Source organism: Neolamprologus multifasciatus, chromosome 23, assembly GCF_963576455.1.
Source record: "Neolamprologus multifasciatus chromosome 23, fNeoMul1.2, whole genome shotgun sequence".
Lineage (NCBI taxonomy): Eukaryota > Metazoa > Chordata > Actinopteri > Cichliformes > Cichlidae > Neolamprologus > Neolamprologus multifasciatus.
This window is the reverse complement of record NC_140460.1, coordinates 39,221,507-39,241,911: the sequence shown is the minus strand read 5'-3', so window position 1 is coordinate 39,241,911 and position 20,405 is coordinate 39,221,507. Positions and strand designations below refer to the sequence as shown.

At 39.3% G+C, this 20,405-nt stretch overlaps 2 long non-coding RNA genes across 2 annotated transcripts; both read right to left on the bottom strand.

The window, feature by feature from the left end:
* Positions 1–1,430: 1,430 nt before the first annotated feature.
* LOC146492243 (uncharacterized) lies at positions 1,431–15,503 on the bottom strand. Its single transcript, XR_014872383.1, has 4 exons — positions 14,173–15,503; positions 3,711–3,787; positions 1,654–1,798; positions 1,431–1,511 (listed from the first exon to the last, which is right to left on the bottom strand). It is a non-coding gene; the product is annotated as an uncharacterized LOC146492243 (long non-coding RNA).
* Positions 5,185–5,978, bottom strand: LOC146492244 (uncharacterized). Its single transcript, XR_014872387.1, has 2 exons — positions 5,416–5,978; positions 5,185–5,255 (listed from the first exon to the last, which is right to left on the bottom strand). It is a non-coding gene; the product is annotated as an uncharacterized LOC146492244 (long non-coding RNA).
* Positions 15,504–20,405: the final 4,902 nt, after the last annotated feature.

Sequence of the window (20,405 nt, the reverse complement as noted above, 5' to 3'; positions counted from 1 at the left end):
TTTCTTGGTCCAAACAAATCTCTTCTGCTTGTTTGTCTTCCTTAATAGTTTTTTCTTAGCTATTTGGCCTTAAAGGCCTGATTCACACAGTCTCCTCTGAACAGTTGATGTAGAGATGTGTCTGCTACTGTTTATTGGTCAGATGAACACACTGCTTCTGAGTCCTCTATCTTAATGTTCACTTTCTTTAGGTGGAGAATGTTTGTCCTACCAGCTTCTTGGTTTTCCCAGTGCTAATCTGGAGGCGGAGCTGCTGGCACCAGTCATCAAAGTCCTCAGTCAGTCTTCTGTACTTCCTGTCGTCCCCATTTACCAGTAATTACTGAATCATCAGAGAACTTTTGCAGGAATCATTTATCAAAAGTGTAGGAGAAGTCTATTGTTTATATTGTGATAGAAATGGAGTCAGGACTGTTCCCTGTGACGTACCTATACTGCAGAATTCCCATTCAGACACATAATTATGGGCACTTGTATATTGAGGGTGGTTGGTAATAGTGATGGGATTTCCGGCTCTTTTTAGCTCTTTCGGCTCCAAACCGGCTCTTCAGGTTGTTTTGTTGCTTTAATTTATTTATTATTAACAACAATATAAAATTATGCACAAAAGGAATTACTAATGTAAAAAAAAGTGGTTTTATTTATATATGTTTATATATAAATATTTACGGTGGCCCCTAGAGACAAAGCACGTACAAACTTGTAACTACCACACACCAAATCCGGTCATTGGTACTTCCTGGCTTGTGTACCCACTAGGCAACGAAAGCTTAACACTGCGCCCAGCATCCTGGAGCACTGCTGTTGTGTATTGTACGTGATTTGAAGTTTGTATGTGCTTTGTCTCTAGGGGCCACCGTAAATATACTTTTATTTATTCACTCCACATAAAATGTAATAAATAAATCATATAATACAAAAACCAACTATTCACATTTCAACTTTTAACTATTTAAATTTTCAGCTTTTTCCTTTTAAACAAATTTAAAGTGAAACAACACAAAACACTGCAAACCACAACACAATTAAATATAAATTAAAATATGAAAACAAAAAGAAGATGCACATTCTCTGTCATATGGACCTGCATGAATAAACTTTCTGAATCCTTTATCATCTGCAACTGAAAATAGTTGTGGATGATTACTATACCTTTCTAATGTGACGTTGTTGTCCCTGGCTCTCTCTCTCTCTCCCTCCTGCTCTGTTCCTGTGCTACTGAGTGTAACTACCGCCCCTCCCCCCTCTGCCCAGCACAAAGCACAAGGCTCACGTGCGAAGTGAAGTGGAAAAAAGTGCGAGAGAGAGGGTGAGGGAAAAAAAAAAAACACGGCTCCCAATAAGGAGCCGGCTCACGTCGTTCACTTCAAAGATCTGACTCTAAGAGCCGTTTCGTTCACGAACAACACATCACTAGATGGTAAGACTCACCAGGATCCATGTGGTGATGGTCCACACCTGTGTAACCCAGCCTGTCCTTCAGGATTGTCGGTATAATGGTGTTAAAAGCACTGGAGAAATCAAAGGACAAGATTCTCACAGTGCTCCAAACAATTTCCAGGCGAGGGATTGATGTCAGAGGTGGATGACAGCATCATCTACCCTAATGTTGGTGTAGTAGGTGAACTGAAAGGGGTTCAGCAGTGAGCTCACCTGGGGCCGAAGATCAGCAAGGACCAGCTCTCCAGGGTCTCCATCAGATGTGATGTCAGAGCCTCCAGCCTGTAGCTGTTGTTCATTTACATCTGCCTAATTGATCATTTATCCTCAGCACACTTTTCAGTTCCCTTGGCTGAAACTGGACAACATGTAAAGTCTGAATTCAAATTCTGCTGCACTGTTAAGAAAATCATAGCAATCCTCATAGCACAGTCACAGCACCCTGATTTACGAATAAATTCTTTACAAATCCTACCATGTGAATTCATGGATTTTTTTTCACATTCTGTCTCTCACAGTTGAAGTGTACCTCTGGTGCAAATTACTGACCTCTGTCATCATTTTAAGTGGGGGAACTTGCACAATCGGTGGCTGACTAAATACTTTTTTGCCCCACTGTAAATAGGAACACCCACATCTCTACTTCTTCTATTTTCCATTTCACACTTACAAAAAAGTTTCCCTGCGTAGGTGTGGAGACAAATAAATGTCAATTTAATACTTCAGACAGGCCCCAGAGCAAGTCTGAACAATTAGTCGACTTAAAATCAAAATTGCAATTTGAAACCATACAATTAGCAATTTGCAAAAACTTCAATTAGCCTCCATGTTTTGCAAAGTGTCTGATCCAGGTTTGAAATAGAGTGTTAAAACTGATGGTCTCTTTATTGTGTACTAGTCATGCTCACCAATCAGAAGTGATGCAAGATGACTGCTTTTACACGCAAGAACAACAAACATGAGAAACCCAAAGAAAACTGCTCGTCCATGCAGGAGGAAGCTAGGCTAAGCTAAGCTAACTGTTAGACAAAGTAGAGGAGTTGGAAGAGTAAAGGTTTCTGGTTAACTCCCGTTCAACTTAACATTAAATTAAACTGACAAATATCATGTTTATATTCATATCTTAGTCTTTTGATGAGCTCTATCTTATAAATCTATTAGACTCAGACGAGGTCGGCACAGGGACAGGCCTCGGGGGTCCAGGCCCACCCGGTAAAGTCCTTCTTCCCCAACATCTTCTGATGTACTTCATTTATACAATTTGGTAATGAAGTACTTAAACTACCACATCACTGATTAGTTATTGCAGTGTGAGCTCAGTTCAATTAATCGGGTCACAGTAGTTTAGCACGTCTACAGCAATCATGCAACCAGCATGACTGAGGAGGACACTGAGTGGACGGGCTTTGCAGGTCAGACTTTGAAACTATCTTTTATTTATCTTTTATTGTCATTATGCCAAAAGCAGTGAAAATATATGCTGTCCCATTCAGTGCAAAGAAAGAATCTGTGTTTACTGACAGAACAAAGCACTGAACATGATTTCATCTGTTAAACTCTACAAATTCCAACACAATTCCTTATTATTTCTTTTTCTTAAGTAAAACCAGTAAAAGCTTCTACTTCAAAAATATGGACCTAACACTGAGATCCTGATATTTTAGACCAGTTGAATTTAGATGATCTTTTTTTAGTTCATTCAGTTTGCTGGTTCTAACGACGACTGTCTTCATCAGTGTTAATGTCACTGTGACTCATATCTCTGCATGGCTGTTTTGTTCTGAGTGCACTGTGACAATTAAGTTAAGATCCGGTGATCAGAACAGCAGCCTGGGAGTGACTGCGTGGTTAACGACAAGGTTTACAAGACCTGATCAAATGTCACACTGGAAATATTTTGCAAGTGAAACAGCAAAAGCAAATGAAAAAATATAAATATGTTAATTGGACCACCTACATTGTTTTGAGAGCAGGGGTGAACTGAAGAGTGCTACCCATCACTTCAGTTTCAGCATATATTTTCTATTTAACACTCAAAAATCTGTCGTACAAGTATTAAAAATATATTCACAAATGAAATTTACATGCCTGAGATGAAAACATTACTCATACAAGTTATCAGGTAAAGTTTCTATATAGCACTGTTACATCTAAATATGGACACTGAGCTGGGACTTAACAATGTCACAGATCTGAGCCTCTGCACCTTCACTATACGTTTGTGTATGTCAGGCCTGTCCTGTATCTCTCCACCACCTGATCCAACTCACCACCAAATCCTGATCAGCTGATCATCTCTGCTCCTCTAATCACCTGAGTATCCAAGTATCCGAGAGTGTCCATAGATCTGACAATATAATTGTAAAATCAATCATTGACCTGTGCCCTAATGTGTTCTGTGCACTTGTGAACACACTTTATGGAGTACATTTATTAAGGACACACTTTCATTAGCACAGAGGTTCAATAAAACAACAACTAACCTCCAATAAACCTTTTAATAAACTGTCATTGGAGGCTGATGTGTTCTCTCTTGGCTTGTCTTCTTGTTGTGTGCCACACAGAAAATAAATGCATGGTGTCTTAACTCACTGATACTGGGATATCAATGAGCAGAGTCCAGCCAACAATGGCACGAAGTCAAACTGTCATGTTTCGGCTGTGTGCAGGCAGGAGAAGGACCCAAACGCAAACCTCACCACACAGGAATTAAACTGAAAAAGCTGCTTTATTGCAGAATGGCACAAAAAATATAACAAAACTAAACTGGGACATAGATAAACTGACACACAGGGAAACACAGCCATGAGGGAGATCACGACACTGACAAAGAGAAACACAGGGCTTAAATACACAGAGGGATAACGAGGGAATGAGACACAGAAGGAGAGCACAGCTGGGAGTAATCAGGCTGGACGAGACAAGGGAAGCAAAACTAGAAACACTCACATGAGAGATGGACCTTCAAAGTAAAACAGGAAACACACTGACTGAACTCTAAACATGCAAACTTAACAGCAACTGAGAAGACAGAACATAGGGACCAGAAACATGGTACAGAAAGGCACAGTAGACACAACATTGAACACAGTGAAGCCATATTACAAGAACTAAGAAATAAACCTATGATAACCATAACTGAAACCTAGGGAAATAACAAACACAGTACAACAAAGGACTCAAAACGTAAACCATAATATAAAAACACAAGAACTCAAAAAGCTGGGTCAGAAACACCCAGAACCGTGACACAAACCTCCTTCAAGGAAACTGGAGAGTCCAACACTGGCATTGAGGCTAGCCCAACAATCTCAATATGGTGTAACTTCCTGCTCTAACTCCGGCTCCTTCCCCACAAGAAAGATGATTGTTTTATATACTAGAAGGCAGACCTGGGATCTGAGGGTCAGACTTCCTGCCTAAATTGTAAACACTGTCATCATGACATATTGCACTGTTGTTCGATCAGCTTCATTAAATATACTTTTATATATTCTTTTATCCTTTGTTTTGTTTTGTTATACATCCATTTAAATCCTCATATGAAATGATTACTACCAACTGGTAATAAAACAAAAATAAAAAGATTGTCCAACATTTTAACTGCAAATTGTCAATACACTCACTTTATTTGCCAAAAAATATACTTAAAAAAGGGGAAAAAAGAAGTGTATGCTGTCCTCGCCCTGAGTCTCTTAGTTTCACCAGCTAGACAGCGAGATAACGATGCTCCAATAACCAGACTTATTTCCTTTTTGCGCTGATTTATTGAAGAATGGCCTCTGACCATTGCCTTCTCTTTGACCATCGTAAAACTGAAAGTACAAAATACTGTATTAGCTAACTAACATTGAAAACTAGCTTGTTACGCTCTTACTACAAGCTAACAAGATAAAACTTTCAAATGTACAAATTATCGAACCATTTTTACACAAAACAAAAGATAATAATTATTTTATCGACACTCATACTTACAGACATATCTTGTCCAAGGCAACAACATTTTAAGGTCCGTATTAGCTTAGAACAATAACATTACGGTATCACTTTCCGCCATCTTTTATTTCTTCTTCACGTTCTCATTTTTCCTTTCCCAAAGTAACCGAACCCATATCACAAAGCAGCCACTAGAGGGAGCTCTAGGGCAGTTTACAACTATAATATCCCATTTAAGTTATAAAAGGCAGAACAAAGTGTTAATAGTTTATTTGAAAGGTCAAAATATACCAACACGTCTTTTTATTTTAAAAAGACGTGTTACGTTTACAAATACCCTATTTGTTTGTGCATTAATTGTTTTTCTAAAGCCAGATGTGGAAAAACAGGCTGCATCTACATACAGGTTCTTGTGGTCAGTGGTCATCATATTTGCATTATCTTTCTGAGTCACAAGCAGAGAAGTGTTAAAGTTTCCTAGAAGTGGTGGGCTAGTGATGTAGGTGTGGATGCAAAGGATTATTTGAGGTGGTGCTGATCAGAAGTATAAAAATCAAAGTGTCCAGATCCAAACACACTTTGTTCCTCTGTGACAAAAGTGAACTATAAAAATCTATATAAACTATAAAAAAAATAAAAATCCTATAAATTACACATAAACAGATACAAATTGGAGGAAAATCCATTGTGTCTTGAGTTGTTTTATTTTTATTTTGCAGTGTGTCATTGTTACTACAGAGCACACTGAAACATATGACAGGAAAGAATAACTGAGTGCAGAAAGGCATTTATATTAAATAGGATTTAAACTTTGTTCTTAATGAACCAGATCTATTATGACCTGGACTTTTATCTATAAAATGGGCTTGTGAAACTCAGAGAAAAACTCTCAATATATCAGTAGATATAAATATATATTTATCCAAATCACATCAAGTAAAAAAAGGCAAAATGACAAAATAAAAATAAAAAAGACAAAAAGTACAAATTAAAACACAAAATTTTAAGGCAAAAACAAATATCTTGATGTCTTAATATGATAAATATAAAATATAAAGTAATACAACAAGGTTAAATATCTAAACATTTAAAGACAACTACTTCAGCTTTTCAAAGCTTCTTTTTCCAGTTGAAAATGACATCATCACGCCTGAATCTGCTTCCAGGAGTCTGTCCAGATCAGGCTTGTTTAGGATATTTATAAAGCTTGATAGTTTTCAATCATCCTAACAGTTGAAAAATAAACAGAGAACAAAATTATATATAAGATTATAAATAAATAAAAAAGAAAACTATAAATAAAACTACTTCTTTCATTTAAAGAAAAAGGTCTATCAGTCCTCTTGTCTTGTGTGTTTGCAGCTCACAAAGACGACTTACTGAGCTTCAGGATCCAAAAGGATGTATCTACCAAATTCTTAATGTGAAAAAATGTCCATGTGTTTTCTTCTCCAGGAGACAATGAAGACACTGTTTGTCTGCATGATGCTCGTGCTGCTCTTTGCCACCGGATTTTCCAAAGTGAACAATTTTCAACCAAGCAAGAACCGACCTGAAGAAACCCCTCATGAAAAGTTTATAAGACAGCATGTAGATGCTAACATGACTGAAAAGCAGTGTGACACAGAAATATCAAATAGGAATATCTACAAAACTGACAACAGTTGTAAGGAAACCAACACATTCATCCTCAGCATTCCAGCAAAGGTCGAATCCATTTGTAGAGGTGATGGGACGTATGATGAAATTAGCCGCATGACGTATAGTAGCGCAACGTTTCGCATAATTAAATGTAAGCTAAAGCATCAGGGAGCCAGGAAACCCAGGTGCCAGTATGAAGGCAGGCTTCTCACTAACAGGATCATTGTCGTGAAATGTAAAGGGCAGTTACCTGTGCACTTTGATGGGGACCTTCAGCCCTCTGAGAGCAACGATGGCGAGCAACTATGAGGAAAGAGTGGTGTGGCAGGGGGGCGTGGTCTGCGATGCTGCTGCAGGTGAGATGGATGTACCTGCGCTGCATTTGCTATCACGCCTCGCCAACTTAAAAGGCTTTGCGCTGTCTGAGTTGTTGGTGTTGTGGATGTGTTGGCTGGAAGCTAGGATGGGGCAGCCGTTCATGTGTATTCAGCAACCGTGTGCCTCAATAAAGCATACTGAAAAGCTTGAAAATGTCTCCGGGTTTGCTGTGGTTTATCACAAGTGGGTTTTTTTCTGAATGCACTTTGAGGGAGAACTAATGTGAAATGTAGCTTCAAGACCACACGTCTGCGGGCTATATGGGTCGGGCTTTATTTGTTCCATTTTAACAGCAAATATACAGTTTTGAAAGAAAAAAAAACTACACGTGTCATAAATTCTACCTGAAAGTCACTGGAAAGATGTTTTTCATATACTTTGGTCTTATCTCCAGGTGCAAACATTTTGTTAAACATGTGATCAACTTTTATTTCCACACATATTGCAAAAACAATTAATGATCCTGAGACAGCACCAGAGCGTCTGCAGTGGGATTTTTCCTCAAACTGCTACATTAACCAGGGTTAATAATAATAATAATAAAACATGCTTAAAAAATACTTTTACACAATTTAAATTGAATTCCATCCAGACTGAAACATTTAATTTACATTTGTTAAAAAAGGAGTGTGATAATGTTATCATTAAAAATATTAAAATGTAGAATAACCATCAATCTTGCACAAAATACCCCCCAGAAAATCTGTTTCTCTGAACTGGACCTCATCAGTGTTTGTGGTCTCATAAACTCTCCTGTGATTTTTAGTTTGCATACTTGCATTATTCAAATGAATGATTAATATATTCATATAAATCTAAACAGATTTGTCCACACTGGATATGACAGTAAGAGTTAATAAAGCTCTGTTAACGTGTCCCTCTACAGCCTGTTGTTTCTTAGTTTCACCAGTGAAACTGAATTAAAAACAAAACAGAGATGACATTCAGTCGCCTAGGCAACCACCAAGCTCCCAGTGCCGACAGACATTCAGCTGAAGTCAAAACTGAAGCTAAGACTGTGCCAGAGAAAAAACCAAAGAAGAAGAAGAGGAACTGGCTGCTTCGGCTTTTCAGCTGTACCAGTCCACAGACAGACTGATTTAGACAATTGTGGAAAAAATAAAATTAATAAATCAAACAAATAAAAAAATATATATATTAATTTTATTAATAAATAAAAAAATATTGGATCATTATTTCATATAGATTTCAAATAACATACCATTTGATGTCAACATGTTTTAGTTGCATTTGCAGTGCTCGTGCTGTTATATTCTTATGATTCTGTTCATTTTATGAGTGTATCCTTCAGCCTTGCTTCACATATTTACTGCTGCTTGATCAGCTTTAGTCCTGCTAGCATCAGCACAGCTAGAAACAGATCACACAGCAGAGAATCGGCCATGCATCGGCCGATCTAAATGCACATGGAAACTAAAAATGAAAACATTGATAACTTAGCTGAACTTCATAGATCTGAAAGTTGACCAATGCATACATAGTGCTAAAAATCAGGTATCGTAAAAACACATTATTTTATATTATGCTGAAGTCAATTTTTATCCTATTTTATAACTATATCATATAATAAAGTCTGTTTTGAAGTTTACTATGGTAACAATTAATCTTTTTAGGCTTTTCAGAAACACTGTAACTTCATAGGTATGAACCAACAAACCATTTTTCATCATGAAAATAAAAAATAAATCTAAAGGAGATAAACATCACAACTAGACAAACATGACTGTATGTTCAACCAAGCATTAAGTCCATTTTGAAACAAAGAACGATGCACACTCAGCCAATCACATGGCAGTAACTCAATGCAGTGTAAAAGGTTAAATGTAAAATAAAACAATTAAAAATTGTAATTAATCTTAATCAATCTTAAAATATGAAGCAATCTTCTAACTCCCCTTTACATACAGAGTTGTGGGCAACCTTACAAAACATTCTGAATTTTTTCCAGCCGAGGCGTTCAAAATAACCAAACTGCTAATAGTCACGGTTTAATTTGGGCAGCTGCCTGCCTAATATAATGTGAAATCATCACAATATTTTACACAAAGAGAGTAAATGTATCCTTGTACTCAGCTAAGACAGCTGGGCTGCTGTAGCTTGTGTTTATGTTCAGAGTGACATCTGATTTAAAAACAGACAGCAAAAGACACTGAGCAGCATATCAGTCAGCATGGGGAAAATGCCATAGATTTAAGGAACTAGGCTAAAATAATTGGTTTCTAGTGGGTTCTATTGTAAGTGTCTATATTTCAGCATGACATACTGTATGCATCCTACACTGAGAACCCTTGAAGCTGATCATCAGGGTATGCTGTGTATATTCTTACATAGAACATAAAATAACATGCAAAGATTTTAGATGGTTGTGGTTGGTCCTTACACACAGATGCAAGGTCAAAAAAAAAATCACCCACAATGGATCGTTCACAGACGCATATTTGCAGGCAGCTGTTTGAAATTATTTTTATATAAATAAAACAAATGTGTCTAAAAAATAGGTAAACAATCAGAATAATTACATTTTTTTAAAATACCGAAAACGCATTTGGCTTAGTTTTTGTTAACTTTGGTGTAATATGTCATGTGTTGTTGTTCAGCTGAAGTCTTCTTCCACACAACATGATGAGTGCCGCCTGCTGCAATCAGAGACGAGGTCAAATGCAGCACTGTTAAAGCAACGTGATTAATGCTGCATTAAAATGAGCCTTTAGCACATAGAGATGATTAAACAGTTTAATTTGAGTTCATTATTTCTAGGGCAGATGCTACACCAGTGAAGGTGCACTTAGTTTTCACACACTGCTTCTGCATTGTGTCTTAGTTTTAGTGGATTAAATAATGACACAGTGTTTGTTTGTTTTTCTTTAGTAACAAATGACCTCAGACCAGCTTATAATATTTTATAAACAAATAAGCATAAATGCATAAACTCAGCCTGGAATAACATGGGATAAACATGGGATGTGCATTTTTTTATTTGTTTTTTTTTTATTATTATTATTATGTAGTTCTGGATGCGTTACGTATGCGTAAGTGGGGTGTGTGTAATTATTCAGCCCCTTTGGTCTGAGTGCAGTCAGTTGCTCATAGACGTTGCCTGATGAGTGCTAATGACTAAATAGAGTGCACCTGTGTGTAATCTAATGTCAGTACAAATACAGCTGCTCTGTGACGGCCTCAGAGGTTGTCTAAGAGAATATTGGGAGCAACAACACCATGAAGTCCAAAGAACACACCAGACAGGTCAGGGATAAAGTTATTGAGACATTTAAAGCAGGCTTAGGCTACAAAAAGATTTCCCAAGCCTTGAACATCCGATGGAGCACTGTTCAAGTGATCATTCAGAAATGGAAGGAGTATGGCACAACTGTAAACCTACCAAGTCAAGGTCGTCCACCTAAACTCACAGGCCGAACAAGGAGAGCGCTGATCAGAAATGCAGCCAAGAGGCCCATGGTGACTCTGGACGAGCTGCAGAGATCTACAGCTCAGGTGGGGGAATCTGTCCATAGGACAACTATTAGTCGTGTACTGCACAAAGTTGGCCTTTATGGAAGAGTGGCAAGAAGAAAGCCATTGTTAACAGAAAACCATAAGAAGTCCTGTTTGCAGTTTGCCACAAGCCATGTGGGGGACACAGCAAACATGTGGAAGAAGCTGCTCTGGTCAGATGAGACCAACATGGAACTTTTTGTTCAAAATGCAAAAATGCTGTGTGTGGAAAACTAACACTGCACATCACTCTGAACACAAGATCCCCACTGTCAGATATGGTGGTGGCAGCATCATGCTCTGGGGTGCTTCTCTTCAGCAGGGACAGGGAAGCTGGTCAGAGTTGATGGGAAGATGGATGGAGCCAAATACAGGGCAATCTAGGAAGAAAACCTCTTGGAGTCTGCAAAAGACTTGAGACTGGGGCGGAGGTTCACCTTCCAGCAGGACAACGACCCTAAACATAAAGCCAGGGCAACGATGGAATGGTTTAAAACAAAACATATCCATGTGTTAGAACGGCCCAGTCAAAGTCCAGATCTAAATCCAATCAAGAATCTGTGGCAAGATCTTAAAACTGCTGCTCACAAACGCTGTCCATCTAATCTGACTGAGCTGGAGCTGTTTTGTAAAGAAGAATGGGCAAAGATTTCAGTCTGTAGATGTGCAAAGCTGGTAGAGACATAAGGCAAACCAGATTATAAGGAGCACTGTCGATTTCCAGAAACACCAAAGGACTGATTTTTACAGTGCCTTATTTTCCGAAAAACACAGTAATAACATAATAAAAACGGCCCGCTAGCATGCTCTTGGTTGCCGAGGGCTATGCTGTGGCTGAGCTGCAAGATTAACTCTGCAAAACCAACTTTCATCTAAGTAAAGACGAGAGTTGGTTTTGAGAGGTGCAAAGAAGGGAGGGATGAGAAGTAAAAAGCAGCTACTGTCAGTCTTTAGAGACAGAAGGACTGATTGGCCGTCTGGGAGCCCAACGGATGTTAAAAAAAAGAAAAAAAAGTTGAAAACTTTGTTTTTTAAACTACCATCTCTCTTAAACCAACTTGAATTGAACAGTGAGCACAGCCACTAGGTATTATGTAACAAAAATACAGGGATGGGAGGGAGGGAGACGGTACCTGCACTGAGGTTTAAAAAGAAGGAATAGGAGGAGGGTGGGGGTGGGGGGTGGAGCACTCTGATAGGGGGAAAACTGAGATTTCAGTAAAGCTCAGTCCAAAGCACTTTCCTAAAGATTTCCCTGTAACATTAGTCCTCGAGGACCCCGTCACAGCAGACTACTGTGAGCGCCACCAGACAGTTAATGAGACAAAAACGAGACGCTCTTACAGCCAGGAGGCTGCTTCGAGATGAAGCTTGATTAATTTGATTGATTATGTGTGAATAAGTCTTGAGCCTCTCCTCGGTTCTGTACTGAGCCAGATGTTCTTCTTCTTCCTTTCTTTAGACTTTCTGAAGGTCATTTAAAGTTTTTCTTTGGACATTGACTGCTTTTTCACCCATTTTCAGTCCAGTCCTTGTACCTGATCATAGGGCTGTGCGATATGACCAAAATCTCATATCCCGATATAAGACATCTATCGTCCCAATAACGATATAAATCACAAAAATTTTACATTTTCTGTAAATTCTGTGAATCTCGGGCAGCTCGACTTGCGTAAAGTATTTCCAGCTGGGCATCATGTAGCTGGAGTCGAGTGTTTTAACCAAAGCATGAAACTATACATTTTTAGACATAAGTTGTAACGGCCGCCGTTTTCTTTGTGAGTATTTATTACACGGCGTGCTGCGGGGAAAAGCCTGTTCTAACGTTTGAGTCTAAGCTTTATTTTTTAGCTCTTTTTTACTTCTCATCCGTAAACACTCTGCATCTTTCACATGATTACGTTTATTTTGAAAAGTCTCAACAGGATCTTGAGCTTTATTGTGAAAGGTTTATGTGGAAGATAAACAAGCGGACACAGGTGGTTTTACCGTCGTTGTTGCTAACGACAACGCATAAAAACAAGCGCTTGTCCATCTGTAGTGTGGTTATATTAAACATAAGAGGAAGAGAGAACTTTTTTTTTTCAAATACAATACAAAACACACAACTTAGCAAAGAACCAATTTTAAATTTTATCTTTAGGTACTTTGTTACTAGCAACCTGTCACAGAAACACACCATTTCCTCTGATTTCTTTGGATTGGAAAAGTAGAAGACAGAAAAAAGGGGACAGGCTGAAAAATCTATCTGCAGTGGAGGAACAGTACCTGAAAGTCATGTCAAAAAAAATCAGCAAACACCTGACACAGAACCTGAAAGATGCACTTGGTCCTTCAGTTGATCCATCTAGTGTTCAAAAAACAGCAGGAGCTCGGTGTGAGGCCACAGTGGGCCAAAAAACACACACAAGATGACCTCCAGCAAGGACAAAATGTATCTGGACGTCTCTGTGAGCATCTGTCTCACTGTGTAAGTGTAGCACAGTGTCTGTGTGTGCATGGCTGGGGAAGAGAGACAGCACAACTGAAAGCCAGCACTCAGACGAGGACCCAGTGCATCGTCTGTGTCTCATCTCAGCCAGTTTACTTACAAACTCTTTAAGTTTGAATTTTAAAGCTGACAATGTGCTCAGGGCAGTGATATTTAAAATGAAGGTAAACTATTCCAATCTCTGGAGCCCCAATTGTGTATCTCACACACACACAGTCCTGAATTCATTACTGAAGTCTCATCCAGACGTTCAATGTGTACACAAAGGAATTCTTCGGCAGGAGGTGAAAGAAAATGCCCCACAAGTTAATCCAAAAGGACGGTTTTATCAACAATGGCCACCAGCGGTGATATTGGCACCTGTGACAAGGTTGAAAAGAACTGTGGGTAATTTGGTGTCACAAAATGCAGCACACACACACACACACACACACGCTAAGTTCTCCTCCTGCCTTCAGCCCAACCGTTGAGCACGATGACAAATAGAGCCGCAGAATTGTGCTGCTCTGTAATTAAATTGAGACGTGGAGTCAAAATTCCCACCTAGATTGAGTGAGATGAAATATAAATCGGCTCTCCTCTAACTGACTTTATAGAAATAATTACATAAGCTGCATTTATAACTGTTATTAAATAACAGCAGCACACGAGAACTAAAGTGTAATTCCAGCACATTTCGCTTCGCTTGCACTGATTCTTTAGAGATGACGACTGTGGTGGGTAATTAAGGGCAAACAATATACAAGTCGCATGAAAAATGGAGGCTGCATTACCTTTCCAAAGCTTCCTTTCCCGATGGCCCGCAGTATCTGGAAGTGGTCAAAGTTTACTGTGGAGAAAATGAGAAGCAGTTAGTGAGAACGTGTCAGTTTGAGCTGAGCTATAAAACAGGGAGCATGACATGTACAGCACTGTGCAAAAGTCTTGAGCCATCCCTCATTTGCTTCCAGGGATCCGGACTTCCCTGTAATCTTTAAAGTGGTATTAAGGAATAGCTCTCCAGGCTTTTTAAAGTGTTTCTGATTTTTAATCCAGGGCTTGTATTTGACCAGTTTTTGTCTGTTAAGACCCTTCACACTAATTTCTGAAACATTCAAACATAAACAGACACCTAAGTCACAGAAAGGACCAGAAAACTTAACAAAGAACCAATTTTAAATTGTATCTTTACACATTTACTTGCAGCCTATTGCAAAAAAACAAAACCCCACATCATTTGTTCCGACTTCTTTAGTTAAAGAATGCAGTTAATAACACCGTTAACACAGACTGACCTGGCAAAACATGAAAAAATAAGACTTTTGCTCGGTACTGTATGAGAAATGGAAATCCAGACTCTTTCTGTGCACTTCACAATGTATCGCTGCACTTTGGCATTACTGTGAAGATTAAATGCTTTTTTCAAAGAATTAAAAAGGCGGAGCGCAGTGGGAGAGAATAATGTGTGTGTTGGATAATGAAACGGGAAAGACTGAAAGGTGGAAATAATGAATCACAACAGTCAAAATGTGAAAAAACAAAAACATTTTCCCTGGAGGATCTGTGCAGTGACACACCGTCACAGTATCGACGACTAGCAAGCAAAACAAAACCCCAAAAATAACATTTATTAAATGAAGACTCAGCTAAACCTTTTTTAAACTTCACATCTGAATAACAACACACGCAGCACATAGAAACAAATATCTAAAATGAGTTAGATCCCAGAAAGTTAGACACGCTTTCATAAGTTTTATGATCGACTTTTACGAGATTGAATTTGAGCAAGTAAAGACATTTCACATGAAGCTCAGAGGCAGGAGAGTTGTACTTCAGAAAGACATCCAGCTCAGAGCGCTCAACTCATTCATCTTACTTTATTTTCCTATTTCAGTATGCATAATAACACAGCCAGATGTTTTCATTCATTGCCACTGAAGCAGATGCATGTGTGTGTTCTGCAGACTGAATCCTTCTGTACGCAGCTTAAAATGAGTCCTGAGGAAAAAGGTTGAATGGAAGTGGTGAGGAAGAGTGTCATGTTTTTTTCCTCTGTAATAAATAAACTAAATAATAAGCACAAATAATTTTGTGTTCCAAATATATTTTTTATGAGCGCTGAACATGTGATCAAGATTAGATGATAAATACAAGATTAATTTCACTATTCTGCTGTATTTCTACTTGGCCGTCCTGTCGGTGGCGCTGTCACTTGGTGTTCGCTTGCTCTGTGGTATAGTATCGCTTCCTGTTCCTGCTCAAACACAGTGGTGTTTCTGAGTAGCTTATTTGCTTAGCAGTTTAATTAACAACTTTTAAATACATTCTTTTTTTTTCACAGTATAATCTTCACGTGCTTCATCCGAAGCACACTTTCTGTGTACTCACTACCTAATTTATAGCCAAAGTATTCACTCACTGTCTCTGTACTGTTTCGCTAGCTTAGCTCGTAGCCGACCCGTTAGCACCATGGCTACTTCACCTGTCCCTTCTGCACTTTCTTGCTCATTGTGTCAGATGTTTAGTTACTCCTCGGCCTCCTTTAGCAGTAATGATATCTGTAACAAATGTAGCATATTTGCAGCTCTGGAGGCCAGGATTACTGATCTGGAGACTCGGCTTTGCACCCTTCTCTCACCCTTAGCTAGCCAGGCCCCTGTAGCTGGTGCAGCCGAAGATAGCGTAGGCCCCGCTAGCTGTTCCCCGGCAAATCCCAAGCAGCTGCAGAAAGAAGGCGGCTGGGTAACGGTGAGGAGGAAGCGTAGTCCTAAACAGAAGCCCCAGGTACACCACCAACCCGTTCATGTGTCTAACCGTTTTTCCCCACTCGGTGACACACCCGCCGGGGGTCAAACTCTGGTAATTGGTGATTCTGTTCTCAGACATGTGAAGCTAGAGACACCGGCAACCATAGTCAATTGTCTTCCAGGGGCCAGAGCAGGCGACATTGAAGGAAATTTAAAACTGCTGGCTAAGGGTAAACGTAAATTCAGTAAAATCATAATTCACGTCGGCAGTAATGACACCCGGTTACGCCAATCGGAGGTCACTAAAATCAATATTGAATCGGTGTGTAACTTTGCCAAAACAATGTCGGACTCTGTAGTTTTCTCTGGTCCCCTCCCCAATCAGACCAGGAGTGACACGTTTAGCCGCATGTTCTCCTTAAATTGCTGGCTGTCTGAGTGGTGTCCCAGAAATGATGTGGGCTTCATGGATAATTGGCAAACCTTCTGGAGGAAACCTGGTCTTGTTAGGAGAGACGGCATCCATCCCACTTTGGATGGAGCAGCTCTCATTTCTAGAAATATCGACAAATTTATTAAACCCCTCAAAACATGACTATCCAGAGTTGGGACCAGGAAGCAGAGTTGCAGTCTTACACGCCTCTCTGCAGCTTCTCTCCTCCTGCTACCCCCCCAAAAACCCATCTCCATAGAGACTGTGTCTGCTTCCAAAAAGACAAAAAACAAACTAAAAACCAGCAACAAACAACTTAAACGTTTACAAAGAAAGAACAATACAGTATCCACATCTGAACCAAAGAGTAAAACAGTGAAATGTGGATTATTAAATATTAGGTCTCTCTCCTCCAAGTCTCTGTTAGTACATGACTTAATAATTGATCAACAAATTGATTTACTCTGCCTTACAGAAACCTGGTTGCAGCAGGATGATTATGTTAGTTTAAATGAATCAACACCCCCGAGTCATTCTAACTACCAGAAATCTCGAAGCACAGGTCGAGGGGGCGGTGTGGCAGCAATTTTTCACACCAGTCTATTAATTAATGAAAGACCAAGACAGACTTTTAATTCATTTGAAAGCCTGATGCTTAGCATTGTCCACCCCAGCTGTGAAACTCAGAAACCAGTCTTACTTGTTATCATCTATCGTCCACCTGGGCCTTACACAGAGTTTCTGTCTGATTTCTCAGACTTTATATCTAATTTAGTTCTGAGCTCAGATAAAATAATTATTGTGGGTGATTTTAACATCCATGTTGATGCTAAAAATGACAGCCTCAACATGGCATTTAATCTGTTGTTAGACTCAATTGGTTTCTCTCAAAATGTAAAAGAACCCACCCACCACTTTAATCACACTCTAGATCTTGTTTTAACATATGGCATAGAAACTGAACATTTAACAGTGTTTCCTGAAAACCCTCTCCTGTCTGATCATTTCTTGATAACATTTACATTTATAATAATTGATTACGCAGCAGTGGAGAGTGGACTTTATCAAAGTAGATGTCTTTCTGAAAGCGCTGTAACTAAGTTTAAGAATATAATCCAGCCACTGTTATCATCGTCAATGCCCTGTACCAACACAGAGCAGAGCAGCTATCTGAACGCTACCCCAACAGAGGTCGATTATCTTGTTAATAATTTCACCTCCTCACTACGTACGACTCTGGATACTGTAGCTCCAGTGAAAACTAAGGTCTCTAATCAGAAGTACCTGACCCCGTGGTATAATTCTCAAACACGTACCCTAAAGCAGATGACTCGTAATCTGGAGAGGAAATGGCGTGTCACAAACTTAGAGGATCATCATTTAGCCTGGGGAAATAGTTTGTTGCTTTATAAGAAAGCCCTCCGCAAAGCCAGAACAGCTTACTACTCATCACTAATTGAAGAAAATAAGAACAACCCCAGGTTTCTCTTCAGCACTGTAGCCAGGCTGACAAAAAGTCAGAGCTCTTTTGAGCCAACCATCCCTTTAACGTTAACTAGTGATGACTTCATGAACTTCTTCACAAATAAAATTTTTATCATTAGAGAAAAAATTACCAATAATCATCCCACAGATCTAATATTATCTACAGCTACTCTTAGTTCCATTGATGTTAAGTTAGACTCTTTTTCTCCAATCGATCTTTCTGAGTTAACTTCAATAATTACTTCCTCCAAACCATCAACGTGTCTTTTAGACCCCATTCCTACAAAACTGCTCAAAGAAGTCCTGCCATTGATTAATTCTTCGATCTTATATATGATCAACCTATCTCTAATAATCGGCTATGTACCACAGGCCTTCAAGGTGGCTGCAGTTAAACCTCTACTCAAAAAGCCATCTCTAGACCCAGCAGTCTTAGCTAATTATAGGCCAATCTCCAACCTTCCTTTCATATCAAAAATCCTTGAAAGAGTAGTTGTCAAACAGCTAACAGATCATCTGCAGAGGAATGGTTTATTTGAAGAGTTTCAGTCTGGTTTCAGAGTTCATCACAGCACAGAAACAGCTTTAGTGAAGGTTACAAATGATCTTCTTATGGCCTCTGACAGTGGACTCATCTCTGTGCTTGTCCTTCTTGACCTTAGTGCAGCATTCGATACTGTTGACCATAATATCCTATTAGAGCGATTAGAACATGCTGTAGGTATTACAGGTACTGCACTGCAGTGGTTTGTATCATATCTATCTAATAGACTCCAATTTGTGCATGTAAATGGAGAGTCCTCTTCACACACTGAGGTTAATTATGGAGTTCCACAGGGTTCAGTGCTAGGACCAATTCTGTTTACATTATACATGCTTCCCCTAGGCAGCATCATTAGAAGACATAGCATACATTTTCACTGCTATGCAGATGACACCCAGCTCTATCTGTCCATGAAGCCAGATAACACACACCAATTAGTTAAACTGCAGGAACGTCTTAAAGACATAAAGACTTGGATGGCCACTAACTTTCTGCTTCTTAACTCAGATAAAACTGAGGTCATTGTACTCGGCGCTGAAAAGCTTAGAAATATGGTATCTAACCAGATTCTTACTCTGGATGGCATTACCTTGGCCTCCAGTAACACTGTGAGGAACCTTGGAGTCATTTTTGACCAGGATATGTCCTTCAACGCACATATTAAACAAATATGTAAGACTGCGTTCTTCCATTTGCGCAACATCTCTAAAATTAGAAATATCCTGTCTCAGAGTGACGCTGAAAAACTAGTTCATGCATTTATTACTTCCAGGCTGGACTACTGCAATTCATTATTATCAGGATGTCCAAAAAACTCACTGAAAAGCCTTCAGTTAATCCAAAATGCTGCAGCAAGAGTACTGACAGGGACTAGAAAGAGAGAGCATATTTCTCCTGTTTTGGCTTCCCTTCATTGGCTTCCTGTTAAATCCAGAATTGAATTCAAAATCCTGCTCCTCACATACAAGGTCTTAAATAATCAGGCCCCATCTTATCTTAATGACCTTGTAGTACCATATTACCCTATTAGAGCACTTCGCTCCCACTCTGCAGGCCTACTTGTTGTTCCTAGAGTATTTAAAAGTAGAATGGGAGGGAGAGCCTTCAGTTTTCAGGCCCCTCTTCTGTGGAACCAGCTTCCAGTTTGGATTCGGGAGACAGACACTATCTCTACTTTTAAGATTAGGCTTAAAACCTTCCTTTTTGCTAAAGCATATAGTTAGGGCTGGACCAGGTGACCCTGAATCCTCCCTTAGTTATGCTGCAATAGATGTAGGCTGCCGGGGGATTCCCATGATGCATTGAGTTTTTCCTTTCCAGTCACCTTTCTCACTCACTATGTGTTAACAGACCTCTCTGTATTGAATCGTATCTGTTATTAATCTCTGTCTCTCTTCCACAGCATGTCTTTATCCTGTCTTCCTTCTCTCACCCCAACCGGTCGCAGCAGATGGCCGCCCATCCCTGAGCCTGGTTCTGCCGGAGGTTTCTTCCTGTTAAAAGGGAGTTTTTCCTTCCCACTGTCGCCAAAGTGCTTGCTCATAGGGGGTCATATGATTGTTGGGCTTTTCTCTGTATCTATGAAGCGCCTTGAGGTGACATTTGTTGTGATTTGGCGCTATATAAATAAAATTGAATTGAATTGAATTAACACCTACCTGACTCACTTTTGAATTAAATTAATGCAACGTGTGAGACTAATATTTGTAATCAGATCTTAATTTATGCAAAAATATCCATCATAGACCCCAGGAAAAAGCGTGAATAAAAAGAACACCCAATCCATGATATTAAAAAAGCCTTGATCATTAATAGCAA